Source organism: Orbicella faveolata, unplaced genomic scaffold (assembly GCF_042242905.1).
Source record: "Orbicella faveolata isolate gen_17 unplaced genomic scaffold, um_ofav_v1 contig_15, whole genome shotgun sequence".
Classification (NCBI taxonomy): Eukaryota; Metazoa; Cnidaria; class Anthozoa; order Scleractinia; family Merulinidae; genus Orbicella; species Orbicella faveolata.
In genome coordinates, this window is record NW_028301542.1 from 7757454 (window position 1) to 7773466 (window position 16013).

Consider the following 16013-nt stretch of genomic DNA (forward strand, 5'->3'; position numbering starts at 1 on the left):
TTTTACATCTCAACTACATTTGCTTTCTATAAGAACCAATAAAACTGCTTCAATTAAAATTATGGTTGTGATAAAATATCTGTGCAAGATAAACGCTGCGCGAAGCTCACTGAATCATTCATTGGGCGGAAAATCAGTGAGCTCTTGAAAACGCTTAACGGTCTAATTTTGTTATTTAGAAATTTAGAGTACCCTCTATTCGGATGGGCTTATAAAGTAGGCTTGGCTAGGGGAAAATTCTAGAAAGAGGAAAGCCATAAACTAAGAAAAGAAGCGAAAGCGGAGATTGATTATCTTAATTCTGCCGAATGAGATAAACAACTTTTTGAAGAACAAGCAAGGTCGACAGTAAACGAAACTTTAACAATATTTTGTCCATAATACTCGCCTTTATCGAGCCCAAAAAGCCTTTAATTCCACCACTGATCTTTATTTTTACATTAGAGCGGCTAGTAAGCGACGATTTCTACCTCTGAGAGCTTAAATGTTGAAATTTCTCTACGGGCAGTCCAAGCTCTCTCTATGAACCACACAAGCAACGCGATATGGCATCGAATTATAAGGGTTTACACGGGATTTTCTACAAGATATCCATGGAGATAGTTAAAAGTGAAAATTCCCAATAAAAATGGCTTACCTTATTCCATACGTGTGTTGTTTGCTCCTGGTGTGGTTATTTTTGCCGATTTAACTTGATTTAAGCGACTTTTTTGAATTCTGGTTTTCCCTTCATAAAGAGAGGACAAGGCGACACACCTCAGTCGGGACAGCCTGCCGAACGAAGTCAAAAATCCCGGGCTAAAATGTACCCAAGGCCACAAATCCACCGTAGAATTCAAGGGCAAAGGTTGAGCTTTCATTTCAATTCTCTAGCCACACAATCGCAGCCCTGCGAGCGACGCCAGGCGGCTCTTCGTGTCTCCAGTGAAACGATAAAACGATGGTAGAAATCCGCGTCCGTTTCATCCACGACACAACGACCGTTAAAATCGGCTTGGCAACCTCGTCATGTTAGGAAACCAAGACTCGCGAACTACTGATACTCCTGGGTTCAAACCAGTTACTATATTCAGATTCATGATAAGCACAACAAATCTGCATCAGCAAATCTCTCTTTATGCCTTTCCTTGCAAAAGATAGCCTAGTGTGTTGTTTCACTGCACGCAAACGGAAACGTTCTCGAAATGAAATTAACCATGCAATTGCTCTTAGATACCCAACTGAAGCGACGGAAAAATTATTCACGGAGAGCGAAGCAACTTGAGCACGAAACAAATTAAGAGTAATCGCCACTAAATATCAAAGAAAGGCCACGGTCGAAAAATCGATTACGCTCATACTTTGCCAGTTTGAAGGCCTAGGTAAGAAACTGAAGGAAATCAAATAAGTTTTTTGAAATATCCAACGTAACACCAGAAATTCACGAAAAACGGTCATCGAACCGAAAGCTCAGATTTTACTTCGCGATACGATGTAATAAGAAATTTTACACTTTTCAGCCTCTTTCTACACAGACGTTTACATCGCTGTGAAATGTTCTTCTCTTTAAATGTATCATTGATTCTTCCTTAATCAAGATGTAATGATTATTTTCATTTCTTGTGTTTCGTGAACGAACTGAGCACCGATTAATTAAACAAAACTCAAAACCAATGCAAATTCAGTGAGGGAAAACGCTGACCGGCAGTGCTCTGCAGGCCCGCAAATGATTCCGGTCCGCAAATGATCCCTGGACCGCAAATGATCCCCAGATTGTGCTGCAAATGATCCCAGGACCGGAAATGATCCCCAGATTGTACCGTAAATGATCCCCGGACCGGAAATGGTCGCCTCGCGACAAAAGATGAAATTTGTACGGACGTGATAAATCATTATTTATTTACACATTACCATATACAGCCTGTAAATGTGTATCATGCTATTCCTTATAGGTTGTGATGTTCACAGTCACATAACACCAACTGTACAAAGTCTTGTAAAAATTGAAGCCACTGAATTGAAACTCGATGTGGTGTACCTGTACATCTTAAAAGGCTATCCTCTCAGGATGAAGGTACATGTATCCCTGACTTTTGAACCGACTGCTTTTGGGCAATGATTCTTATGCAATTCACCAATGACTTATACCCCTCTGTTTGCTTTAGTTCTTCCTCAGTTAGCCCTTCTTCCTCTTCACTTTCCTCTGAATCCTGATGAAAATAATCGGACATAAGCAAATGAAAATACAATAAAACCCTGCAACTACATGTAAGAACCTGGATTTGTCCAAGTTAGCTTACATAGGTTCTTATATAAATGGTACTCAGCTCAAGTTTAGGCTATTACCCACTCCATAAACTAAGAGCAATCTGGGTAAGAAATTGATTCAAAGGGGCGAATGGGATCGTTTGAATAGACGCAGTGGAAGAAAAAATGGCGTCTGTAAGGAGGTGTTGAGTGATTAATTTGCCTTGTGTCCACTTAAACATGCCAAAACCTGTGAATTGCTGTGTACCCGTCTGCACTGATAATTTTCAGAACAATCCTGAACTCAAGTATTATCGAATTCCCAAAGAAAGGAGGACAATCTTAATTCGTAATACAACACTGAATTTTTCCAATTTTTCCGCGGTCAAAGGCTGTGCCAAATCGACCTGTTTTGAAGCGTCTTTCTGTCGAAGACGTGATCAGTGCCTACTAAATCTGGACTGAAACCATCTGCAGTACTAAGTTCTACAGATGATAACGCTGTAAACTCTCTTGATCGGAATGAATCACCGGAAAGCGAGCTATCGCAGACTGACGATAAGCTGGCCACATATGAGCAAGGTATCGCAACATTTTTGAGTGAGGAAGTACAAGAAAAGGAGGGAACTACACCAACCGAGTTTCAAGAGCATGCAAAGGTGGAGTTTGGCATACAAACAGAATTGTTTAACCTTAGATTTGACATTGAACGGTTTAATGAAAAGGACTCAGATGTTGCTTTTTACACAGGATTTCCCAACTTTAAAACGTTAATGCTTTGTTATGATTTGGTAAAGGATTCAGCTCAAAATATTCGCTATGGTAACTATGAGATGAAACATTTTGATTACCCAGCCCTTTTGCAGCCAGTAAGATCAACATTTCAGGAGTTTATTCTTGTGCCAATGCGACTATGATTTGGTCTGTTTGAAAAGGATTTGGCTCTCAGGTTCAGAATTGCAGAGTCGACAGTCTCCATCATAATAGTTTTTTTTTCCTTTTTTTCGAACACGGATTCAGCTTCTACGACTTGAATTACAGGAGCTGATTGTTGTTCCACCAAGGGATGTAATACAAGAACATACAGATGCCAACACTTTTCAAAGAATTTTACCCCAAAACAGTTTTAATTATTGACTGGGCAGAGGTGCAGATGGAAAGGCCAACAGCTCTGGATAATCAGCCTGCCTGTTACCCGTTCTACAAGTTAAGGCCAACCATGAAAGGCCTTGTCGGAATCACTCCAAGCAGTATCATTGGATTTGCCAGTGAGCTTTATCCTGGCAGCATCACAGACAAGGAAATCAGTTAGAGCGTGGTGATGAAGTTATGGCAGATAAGGGTTTTCTTATCCAAGATGAACTTGCAGCCATTGCTGCAACTCTTACAATTCCAGCTCTTTTAAAAGGAAAAAGCAGTCTTCAAGAGAAGCAGAGAAAAACAAAAAAGTTGCCAGCTTAAGGGTTCACGTTGAAAGATGCATGGAACGAATTAAAAATTGGCATATCCTGTCCAGACAGACCTAATCCAGCCTCTCTTTCAGGCTTAGCTTCTAACATTTTTATTGTAATTGCAGCAACCACAAATGATCTTCCTCCACTTATTTCGTAGGTACCTGAAATTTGAAAAAAAATCTGTAGTTGACAGTTGTTTTTCAAAAGTCTTAACATCGGTTTTAACATGCCTTCTGATGGATTATATGGGGGATCGTTAATCATCCCATCTGGAGTAGCTGGCAAAAAAAAAAAAACATGGTTGACATTAACAATTAGTCCCAATGTCTCCACTTTGATACCTTTGCGACCATTTTCATTCATAGAAGCCAAATATTCTTGAATTATTTCTGGTTCCTGGGCTAACCTCTCCATCATTTCTTTGGTTGGTGGAAACTCTTTGAACCCTAATAGTTCTAAGAATGCTTTTGTCTGTGATGTTGAATCCTTAAGTACAGCACATCTGTATCACTTTGAGACTGTGATCCGTTGGTTTTCATTCTCATGCCAGAGAGAGTTCGTTGATTGGCCCCGTGTATTTTTTTCTAATTCCACTGCTTCATTTGAAGTAAGAAATAATCTCCGCTTGACGTTTTCACCTTTACTGCAGAGCATGTCGAACGAATGTGGTGGCGTGTTTATCAGGGGTTTATATAATTTTTGAAATAGTCTCTCAACCTAAAGCCGAGAACAATTAACGAAATGAACGATGCCTTGAACAGGTTCATAAAACAAATGTACCGAGGTACAAATTAAAGATTGGATTGTATAGTCGCGCAAACCTTTTAATGAGACCGACTTTCTTTCCGCTTGCTTTCGCTCTAAGGCACAATAACCAACATATTAGCTGACGCACGGTGCACCCCTGGGGGTTTTCTCAAGGCAGCTGTGCTCCAGGTGTGTCTTCCTTGCATAAAACAACTTGTTTCGAACAGCTGGATTTCTCTACCGCCATTTTGAAATTTAGCGCGTCTACCCAAATGATCCCATAGGCCCCCTATGATTAATTACGTACCCAGATTCCTTATAGTTTATGGAGTGGGTAATTTACATGTAGGTTCTTATTTTCTGAAGGGAAAAAAATCGAGATAATTAAGAGTATTTACATGTAGTGATTCAGCTTATTCTTCATATAAAATCTGGATGCCATATTAGAAGTTACGCAAAAATGATCATTAAAAGAAGAATTCTTTAAAGTATTGACCTCAAGAATTTTGAAGTCCTACATTGCAGTTGGAGTGATAAGGCACCTCTGTCCCCAAAGAGGATTCTGAATGTTGACTTATCTTATTTGTCCAAGTGTACAGAATCATCTCATAGATTTTCGAAAATAACAACCTGTTTCAACTTTTAGGCTACCTGTTTAACTTTTAGCCTAAACAGGTTCTTACATAGGGGGGGGGGGGGGGGGGGGGGCTTAACTGGCAATTTTAGCCTAACAGGTTCTTAAAATCGGGTTCTTAGTTGTGGGGTTTTACTGTATTCCACATAACCTTAAGCCTGCAAGCAGGCTCTCATAAGGGTTGCAGGACAAGCGCTTTCCCGATGAGACACTGCGCATACACCAACAGAGCTGCCACTAAGCTGAGCAGTACTTTTAATTAAAGTTACAGTATACCTTCAGATCGGCAATTTTCTTCAAATTTGGATTTTTGGGTGAAAGTAATGGTCGAAATGTAATCTCTAATTTCTGAAAACAGAATTGAAAAAAATTAATACTGGCGGAGAAAAGGAGGTTTTACGTTGTGGCCGGAAGTAAAAGTTCCCTCTTGATTGACAACCCTATAACGTGTATGCAATCAACCGAGACTACTTTCGCGGGAATATCACCTATATGGATACCACGAATTGGCTGGCTACTCAGTTAATCAGCATTGTTAATCCAAGCATTTTTCGTATTAGGTGTAATTCGATTAAGTTATAAGTAAACATGGACCACGGAAAACTCTGTTTACCAGTGCGAAAAAGCGAAGAACGAATGAAAATACATCAGAGTGAAGAAGCGAATGTTCGCCTCGCCAATGAAGCTATAGCTACATGTATCGTATCAAGCGGGCAAAAAGATCGAGTCAGGAGAAGAGAAAGGTTCTGTAAAAATTTGGGAACTCGACAGCGATAACAGCGATGTTTACAGTGACTCTTTTGTTGAGTCCGATACTGATAAAACGTCAAACTCGTTGAGATCCATTGGAATATTATCCGTGCACATTTGATCCGCCGCGCTTTCTTTTGTTTGTTTTCTTCGCCCAGCCACTCTAGCGTTCGTATCCTTTTTCGTCTTCCCCATTTTGCCAGACCAGCTTCAAGAAAAAACCGAGCTACAGAAAAATCATCTCTCCGCCTTGAGCGTATTGCGAAACACAAGGGTGTTTTGGAGATTCACGCGTAAATTTCACCGCGAGAAAAAACTTTCCAAACGCTGATTGGTTCAGTGATCTGAGAACCTGGTTGAAGGCGTTTGTGGGCGGAGTTTGTTTGCGAAGCAAGAGATTTTTCTTAGCGCTGTTTTCTCGAATAAATTTTTCCGCTTGAGGCAGACACTTTAAAGAGTTACAACTCATGGGGAATTTGTTTGATTGCCCTCAAAATTGGACAGTAGCTAGATTAACATATAAAAAACCAAAACGTGTCTGCGAATTGTTTATTTCGAAATATTTTTTCTCCGAGAGCGATTTTTGCACGATCACTTCCCATTTTTAGAATCCTGTTTCGAAAATGTTCTGTAACTTTTTACTGCAATTGAATATGGCAAAACGCAGACACGCTTTTTCAGCGCTTTTTGTCCTGAAACCGAGGAAAAAAATAAATTGGCGAAAAACAAAATTCGCTTTGACTTATTGCTTCCAAAAGGTGATTAGGACGCTTGCATTTAGTGGCCGTGAAAAAATCGGCAATGCCTTTTATTTTAAAATTTTTGGTACAGTTTGATAGCCAGCTCTATAAGCTTTAACTTGATATAGGGGTTTAGGTATCTACAGCTTAAACCGGACGCGCTACATCGCTTGGACGCGAAACACCCCTGAAGGTATACCGTAACCTTAATGACATTAACTGCACTGCACAACTGATTGCTTGTATGGTCAAGGACACCCTTAACACCCATTAAGATAAACAATATGCCAGCTATATATTAACGTGCTACTAACCCCGCAAATTTTTTTACGCTAATATAAATTTCCTTTTTCTCCTGATCACCACTGCGAAAAAATTATCGTTGTAGCTATTTTCGTTAATTTTGTAGGAATTTTCAAAGTTTGTAGCCGACCTCTGGCGGCCGGAAGAGCCGCCAAGCGAATATCCATACCCATATAGGAAAGAAAAGGAAACCCATGAATGGATTTACTCATTCTCTATTTTCCAATTGCCCATAATTCACTCTGTTTGCCCGCCAAATTTTGCATAAACTATTGTTGTGAAATGCTCTTGGGAATATGCAGACCTCCCAAGAGCACTTCACAACAATAGTTTATGCAAAATTTGGCGGGCAAACAGAGTGAATTATGGGCAATTAGAAAATTGAGAATGGTTATCATGGCTAGCGGTATTTCTCGTGGGCGGAGTCGCACAAGATTGCGGCCATACTCCAGCTAAAAGGTTAACAGAGACATGCAGCCTTAATTTATAGCCTCCTTCCTTGATATTGGACATCCATGTTATGGTCAATTGACACCTGTCAAAACAAGGTATCCGCTGACCAGTGTCATGTGACCATGAAGTTGAAGTTGACCACTGACCAAGAGCCGGTTTTCTACTGGGTCGCCGGCTCATGTTAGGTTAACTTGTTGTTGACGGAGCCAGGTTGTTGGGAAGCCGGCTAACGTGAAGGTTACCGTATACCTTCAGATCGGTAATTTTCTTCAAATTTGGATTTTTGGGTCAAAGTAATGGTCGAAGAGTAATCTCTAAGTTCTGAAAAAAAAAATTGAAAAAAAAAACCTAAATATTGGCGGAGAAATGGAGGTTTTACGTTATGGCCGGAAGTAAGAGTTCCCTTTTGATTGACAGCCCTATAACGCGTATGCAATCAACCGAGACGACTTTCGCGGGAATATCACCTATATGGATACAACGAATTGGCTGGCTACTCACCTCTATTCAGTTGATCAACATTGTTAATCCAAGCATTTTTCGTATTAGGTGTAATTCTATTAAGTTATAAGTAAACATGGAGCACGGAAAACTCCGTGGACCAGTTCGAAAAAGCGAAAACAGCGAAAAACGAATGAAAATACATCTCGGAGTGAAGAAGCGAAAATTGGCCTCGCGGATGATGCTATGGCTATTGTATCAAGAGGGCAAAAAGATCGAGTCAAGAGAAGAGAAAGGTTCTGTAAAAATTTGGGAACTTGAAAGCGATTACAGCGATTTTTACTGTGACTCTTCTTTTGAGTCCGATACCGATGAATCGTCGGACTCATTGAGATCCATTGGAATATTATCCATGTACACTTGCTCCGCCGCGCTTTCTTTCGTTTGTTTTCTTCGCCCAGCCACTCTAGCGTTCGTATCCTTTTTCGTCTTCCCCATTTTGCCAGACCAGCTTCAAAAAAAACCGAGCTACAGAAAAATTATCTCTCCGCCTTAAGCGTATTGCGAAACACAAGGGTGTTTTTGGGATTCACGCGTAAATTTCACCGCGAGAAAAAACTTTCCAAACGCTGATTGGCTCAGTGATCTGAGAACCCAGTTGCAGGCGTTTGTGGGCGGAGTTTGTTTGCGAAGCAAGAGATTTTTCTTAGCGCTGTTTTCTCGAATAATTCTTTTCGCTTGAAGCAGACACTTTAAAGAGTTACAACTCATAGGGAATTTCTTCCATTGCCCTCAAATTTGCACACTAGCTAGATTAATATATAATAAACAAAAGAGTGTCTGCTTCAAGCGAAAAGAATTATTCGAGAAAACAGCGCTAAGAAAAATCTCTTGCTTCGCAAACAAACTCTTTCCAGTTGCTTAAATTGCGATGATCATACTTCACTTTCATCTACTACCGCAGTTCAAATATGAATTATTTCATATATACTTCACATCATTTCACTCACGGGAAGATATGAACTCAATTAATTGACCTCGCTCCCAATGTGTGGCTTCATAGCTCAGTTGGTAGAGCATCGCACCGGTATCGCGGAGGTCACGGGTTCGAATCCCGTTGAAGCCCTGATTTTTTTCAGGCTTCTTCTTTCCAGTTGCTTAAATTGGAAAATTTACTGCGATAATCATACTTCACTTTCACAGTTTGATAGCCAGCTCTATAAGCTTTAATTTGATATAGGGGTTTAGGTATCTACAGCTTAAACCGGACGCGCTACATCGCTTGGACGCGAGACACCCCTGAAGGTATACGGTAACCTTAACCCAGGATTAAAAGTTAACAGAAGTATAAATATTTATTGTATGGAAATGTTTTATTTTGTGTATTTGAGATTATTCAAACTCAAAACAGAGGGTCAAACAATATACAGAAGTTACAAAACTAAAATCAAACTTCTCGCTTATCTTAACCGGGCTTTGAACAACCCAGCCCAGGAGCTCCGCTTTTAGGCTTGCCTAAATCTATATATTAAAATTGACATTTTCCACGTTCACGACCGAGGAAAAGCGGAGAGTAGGAAGAGTTGGCTTCTGATGTCATTTCGGGAATAACAATATTTTGTTGCTAAGAAGAATATATGCGAACATGCAATAGTGTGTGTCAAAATCGTTGCAGAATGCAAGGAAGATATGTTGTTGGAGGCTGTAGCAATACAGGATGCATAGGATAGAGTATTCCTCTTCATTCAGTACCTCTATCTCGATGAAACTCAAGCAGAAACAATAAAAAGACCAAAGAAGTGCGCTACTCTCTGCCAAGCTAAAGGCGGGGAGCCATCGAGGATTTCTTCGACCTCGGTTTCGCCGCTACTGTAAAAACCTAGAGATTTTCATGGCCTGTATATTCTTCTCTATCTCTAGTGGAAAGCTTGACATTGTCAAGGTACATGTACTGCATAAGACACGAATTTGAGATAAGCTGGAAGCCATCTGACCATTCTGACTATTCTGAGCGCAAACGATCCTCCGAGTCCCAGACGAAACTATAGGTGAGGAAATTACACGGTAAATTAAATGCATCGCGTTTTTTTGCACTCGAAATAGAGACCTTTCTAACTGAATAGTACACGAAAGCTGCGTGCTACAATGAGGCGATTAAGACTGTTGGGGCTTCGAACTGGTGAACTACACCTGTAGCCATGTATTTGTGGATTTCAATAAAAACACACGCCGGAGGTCGTAATCCAGCAGTGTTTCTCAACGGCTGTTCCAAATAGACAATTGTTTTGTTCTTTGAGCTTCGTCTTTGAGGAACGAAATATATCTAAATCACAAACTAAGAATGGACCAAGCATTTATAAATGTAGGAGAAAAGTGAAACAAACAATTAAGATTTGACTCCATACTAGTAGCTACCGACAGAGACTGTGCAGAAAGAAGAATGTGCTTGTCAGTCAACCGAAACTCAACCTTATAAGTCCAGAACTCCCAGGTTATTAACGTAGATAAAATGGGCATTTCATTCAAAATAACAGTGATCAGAGGTAGATATGTATTCATTAAAGCGATACTATACTGAACCTCTTTTCAAGATCTCGTTGAAGAATTTTCCATGATTTACTAGTATGAAATATGCCAATTTGTGTAGCTCGTGTTCGTACACAGTAATTGACTATGCATATACTATGGTCGGTCGACAACAACAAAGCGAAAAGTTACCTCACCTTTGGATATTTTTTGCCGACATCTCTGCTTATCTCTTACGCTAAAGCTATTTTCAATCGCTGATCTGGAGAAGTAGGCAGGAGTAGACTACAACTGCATCGAATATTAACCTGTATTTTTGGGGAAATTAATGTTTGAATCGAAAAATGTTTTGACACTCCGAAATTTGCACATTCTTTAAAGTCAAATTATCAACTCTTCGTGTTCATTGGCATCTTTATAACTCTTTATAACCCAAATGGACCGGCAAATTGTCGATCCTAATCCTGGCCTAAATTACGACGCGGTGACTCGCACTTCAAAATGGAAAAAAAATATGTACATCGCAGCCGTCCAACTCCAAATTGTAATGCTAAATGATACAGTTCATTTGCTCAAAAATCTTGGCCACTTTTGATAAAATATGAATAAAAAATAACCCAAAAATGTTTTGCCAGCCCTCGAATATCAGTCAAAGGTCTCTTGAATGTTTTAGCCCAGTTCCTGAAGTGACTTTACTTGCAGCCCAACACAGCCCAACACACTTTGCGCGGTCGTGAACATGGAAATTACATGTACATGTTGAAACGCCTGTAGAAACGCAGGGATTTTATCAACCGAGATAATTTTTTGTTGAAGTAATCAGGGAAACTTGTAGATTTTATTAAAGGAATAAAAATGTGGGGTTAGTGGAACTTTAAACTGCAACACCCTGTTGTACGGCCGATTATCCTGCAAAGGTGCTTAACTTCTAAGTTTGTGGTGTCGATAAACTGTTACTGTACCAATCAAAAACTACTCAGCAGTACTCCCATATTGTACTCTTTGGTAAGTACGAAATCATAACTGAATACAATTTGCACACATGCTATAGTTCTACTTGTTTTCGTGAGTCAACGGATGTGAAAGCACTGAAGCAGGCCTGTTATACATTACAGTGTACATGATCCTCTTTGTTAGATTGATCAGTGTGAAGTGGTTTTCAAGTTTGCTATGAAATGCTATCAAAAACAATAATATTGTTTATTAAAACACAAGTTGTCAAAATCAGAAATCTGACCCAAACAAAGAAAATTATTATCTGATATTTTGAGCAAACAACTGGGAAAAAAAATTAACAAACAGTACTGATCTCACATCACACAAGAACAGTTTTTAAAAAAGGAATTGCAGCCAAATTTTTGTTGAGACTTTTACATGTAGTCATTCTACCAACAAAAAAACAATATCTCAGCGCTATTGTGACTGCCAAATTTTAGCAATGATATATTTAAATAAGATAAAGAAGACACAGAACTGTGTCCAGTCACCTTCAAGTGTTGCAGTGGACAACAGTGATAATCCAAAAGCACTGACAATAATGCTTAAGGTCATGAATATTATGGTACATGTATATAGCTAACAAACCCTACCTCAATGCTACTCTTTCTTATCACATGCCTTTGTCATCTTCCACCATAGATTTTCCTTAACTCCTCCTAGGAAATGAGTGAATGGAGGAATGATTTTATTAAATTTTGAACACTCCTATCAGGGCTGTGCTCTAGAAGAGCTCGGTGGCCCCTCACAACTTACATTTGACTTAAGACGACCAGGAAATATTAGGTTTTGCACCAAACCTATAAACCTCCTATCCTAAATACATCTAAGCTGGCTGGCCATTCTCATGAGTAATGATGCAAATAAAAGTTTTGATGCCTTTTTCAACATATATTAGGGTTAAAAATTCAAGTCAACCAATAAACTAGAAAATTGCTAAGTAACCCTAGTTGACAGGCTTTCCAGAAAAGGGATGAATATTGCTTTGTCGCCTTAAAATCCACAATCTGTGCAAACTTCCTCTACTTTGACATACAGTGCGTCACCAGGATTTTGCCTTGGGGAGTCCCAGGCCCCCCCTCCTGAGAAATAGAGGCCCTGAAAGAACATTAGGGGGGACAAAGTTACTCGCCGTCCATGACTGGTTTGATTCCTTCTCTGAGTTTGTTAAATCCATATCCAACCAGACAAAGTTACCAAAGAATTTGCCATTTGGTTTCAGTGTTGTACATAACAGCACAGTTAGTAAAATACTAGAAATAGAGATCACTTTGATATCTGACAGCTCAACAGGGAAAAGATGCAGTTGCTGTCAAAGTCCATTATTCGTTGCTTTTAAGATCCCAGACATTCATTTTTCACCACTTGTCTTGTTTATCGAATTGACTTTGCTCTCTTCTACTCCATAAGGGTATGTTATGTTTAATGATCCAATAACACACCATTGCAGGTTAATTAAACATTCTTGTCTCTGCTGGAAAAAAAATATATATGCCTTTCTACCACCCCCTGAAACCTTTGTTTTTGTTGTGTTTACTTACATGAAGGAAGTGCAATATGAGTTCAAGGCATCTATAAATTTTTCGGCAGTAATTATGCTCTCGTCCATGTTTCCCTTGAGCTTCAGTGTTCATCTATGTTTTGTTTATATTTTTTCTTCACTTTATTGGCAGGGTATTTTCCAAAATTTTTCTGCTGGAAAGATTTTGTCCACCAGTACCATTTTATCATTACTTCATTTGATGGCTTGGCTATTTCACCACTCATGTTTTACACATGTCCTAACTATGACACAAGTTCTGGCCTTACCTGAGACAGCTGTGGAAATTCAAAGGAAGATTTGTTCATACACGTACATGAATGTGTTGGATTGTGATCTGATAACCTGTTTTCCTTTACAAGCTGAAAGAATTCCAGTGACAAGATTCAATAAAAAGAAACTCTACCCTTACCAAAAACAGGACACGTACAATGTAATAGAATCAAACTTTGTTTAGCACTGTGTAGCGCTGTAGGCTAAACTACAGAATACAGGGCCACTTCTAAAGAATTATTACACATGTAAAGTGGCTCGGTGGCTCGGTAGTCAAATGGTTTTCATGAGTGACTCAGTGGCTCCCTAGTCAAATGGGAGAATACACAGCTGGCTAAGCAGCTTGAAGGTTCAGCAGCTCGGTAGTCAAGTAGACCAACTATTACTCGAGTGATTCGAGAGCTCGGTAGTCAAATAGTGCAGTAGAGCAAGTAAGCATACCTTCTACGTAATGGTTTAAATTTGAACCTCCCTTTAAAAGCCCTTACAATAACTGCAAGCCATGTGCTGACAAAACACTTAGAAATTTACTTTTATCATTCTATAAACACTGAATGCAACTGGCGAGCTGTAGAGCTGCCAAGCCACTCAAAAACATACCTTACTCATTCACAAAACAGTGAAATGAACTGGCGAGCCATAGAGCCACCCAACTACTAAAACATGTACCTTACTCATTCTTTAAACACTGAAACCAACTGGCGAGCCCACAAGCCGCTGCTTACTCGTTCTTTAAACACAAAAACCAACTTGCTAGCCATCAAGCCACCAAGCCACTAAAAATATAACTTACTTGTTCTTTAAACACAAAAACCAACTGGCGAGCCCACGAGCTCCCTAACCACTTATGCTCAGCTTAGACTTGAACAGTTTACCAAGGTACCAGAGTTTACTTACCTAGGTAAACATTTTCCATGGGTAAACGCCAACTGATACTTTGGTAAATGCTGCAAAAGACAAAAGATATTTAACCGGGGTAAAAGTTGTAATTACCCTGTGATCAGGCATGGTTACAGTTGGTAGCCAAGGTCAATTATAACATAGCACACGTGCCGGTCCTATCTTATTCCTTTTGAGCCATCATGGTAAAAATCTTTATGTACACATGGCCATGCTCAATAAAATGACGTGTGCAGTTTCATTTCAGCTGCAAAATTTCCGTCGAGTTTAGTGCAAGTTCCTTCTGTTTAAGTTTCGGCAATGTGAAGATTATTTTGAACAATCCAAACTGTACTTCAAGCCTTTGACTTTTATCAAGCTAAGATGTTTACTTAAACGTGAGTATTTTGACTTTGTTTGTCTACATTTTTATTGAGTATTTTTGACTTGGTCTGCCTACATTTTCATTATAATTATTTGAAGAAGCGAATTATTCAGTGACAATTTTAAAAACCAGGTTAAGTGTTTTTGCTCAACTGTTGCTCAACTGATTGTGGCGTGTTAAGATCCCAATGACCTTTGTTTTTCTTCACCATGCATTGTGAGAAGTTTGTAGTCAATCACAAATAAAACATGTTTTAGCGCCCAAGTTGTTGTCGCCATGTTATAAAAGAATTGGTTCATGCTTTTAGCTGTGCATATATCAAGTTATGGATGTACTTGGGAAGTTTGGAGAGCACTCAAGAAGCTAGTGTTGCTCTCGGCTGTCGCCTTGAGCAACTCTTACGCTTCTTTCGTGCTCTCCAAACTTCCTGCGTGCATCCATTACTTGGTATACGCGTGCTAAGCATGAACCAATTCTTAAGTTGACAGATATATCTGCTTGTGGCAGCTTAATATTTCATTTCCTGCGGTGAGCCAATTGTGTGATTGTCGACAAAGCATTTCTTTCCAGTTTTGACAATCATGGCAGTTAACACAGAAAGATTGGATCGATCCCCTTATGGCAAACAATCCGTCAGGTAAAAGAAAGCATTGTATTTTTCATTCCCAGTATTAATTACAACTTCCTCTGGACAAACTTCGATCCTTTGCTGTGTAATAATTGTCGATGTATTTACCCACCAGGGAGGATGCTGCATATTCAACATATCCACGTTTCCCTGCATATAACCATGCATACTCTGCGTATGATCAACCTGCTGAATTTCTGTCGCAATATTATGGAATGAGGTCCTCAAAATGATGGCACCCCAATCTGCTCCTGTTTCACTGCGCTCGGGTTCAATTTCATGACGTTGATAATAATGCAGTGTGTGCAAGTGTTTACAGATCAACTTGAGTTATTTGAGCCAGTACAAACACTGAACGACTGTACCAAGGTTAAGTAGTTTGACCTTAGTAACTGTTTACCTTGGTAAAAGCTCAAATGTAAACACAACATTAAAGATATACCTCACTCCTTCTTTAAACATTTAGACAAACTGGCGAGCCGTCGAGCTGCCGAGCCACTCACATATTAGTGCTTCAAAAGTGCCCCTGAATTCTGTAGTTGCTCCGTGCTGTAATTAAGCTTACAAGCTCAAGTTCTGTTCGAAGTTGAAGTTCCTGCACGCTGAAATATGCATGGTCAGACCTGCCGAGGGGACAATATCCTCCAAGCGTCTGAGCTTCCTCGTAAATATCAGCGCCCAAAGCAACTTCAACTTTGAATAGAACGAAGAGCGTATAATATTATTGTATTCGTTTAAACGTGTTAAAAATCGTATACACACAGAGCCGAGCACGATAGCCTTTCAGTGTAGTTCTTACCTCCACATGCACAGGTTCACCGTTGGTCGAATGCTCGACTTTGCGCCTCTTTGGCAAAAAACCATCCGATGCCATCTCAGAACCTTTTTAAATCAAGATTTCCTTCGTTTTTTATCACAGAACAAGTCGTACTTTACAACCCGTTGTTTCAAGGTTATGCCTAAATCCTACCGCTCAGAAGGACAACCGAGGAGGACTAGGAGCGAGTTTCCGAGTCGAGCAGTTTTCGGAAATTGTCG

At 39.7% G+C, this 16013-nt stretch overlaps 1 long non-coding RNA gene and 1 pseudogene across 5 annotated transcripts; one reads left to right on the top strand and one right to left on the bottom strand.

Annotated features, from left to right (window-relative positions):
- Positions 1-1849: 1849 nt before the first annotated feature.
- On the bottom strand, positions 1850-15922 carry LOC149113358 (uncharacterized). Of its 5 annotated transcripts, XR_016206786.1 has the most exons (6): positions 15775-15922; positions 15479-15668; positions 13981-14030; positions 13080-13172; positions 11864-11929; positions 1850-2189 (listed from the first exon to the last, which is right to left on the bottom strand). It is a non-coding gene; the product is annotated as an uncharacterized LOC149113358 (long non-coding RNA). The 5 variants fall into 5 exon arrangements; XR_016206784.1 differs by lacking the exon at positions 15479-15668; XR_016206787.1 differs by lacking the exons at positions 15479-15668; positions 15775-15922 and adding an exon at positions 15418-15445.
- On the top strand, positions 2467-3851 carry LOC149113359 (uncharacterized; annotated as a pseudogene).
- Positions 15923-16013: the final 91 nt, after the last annotated feature.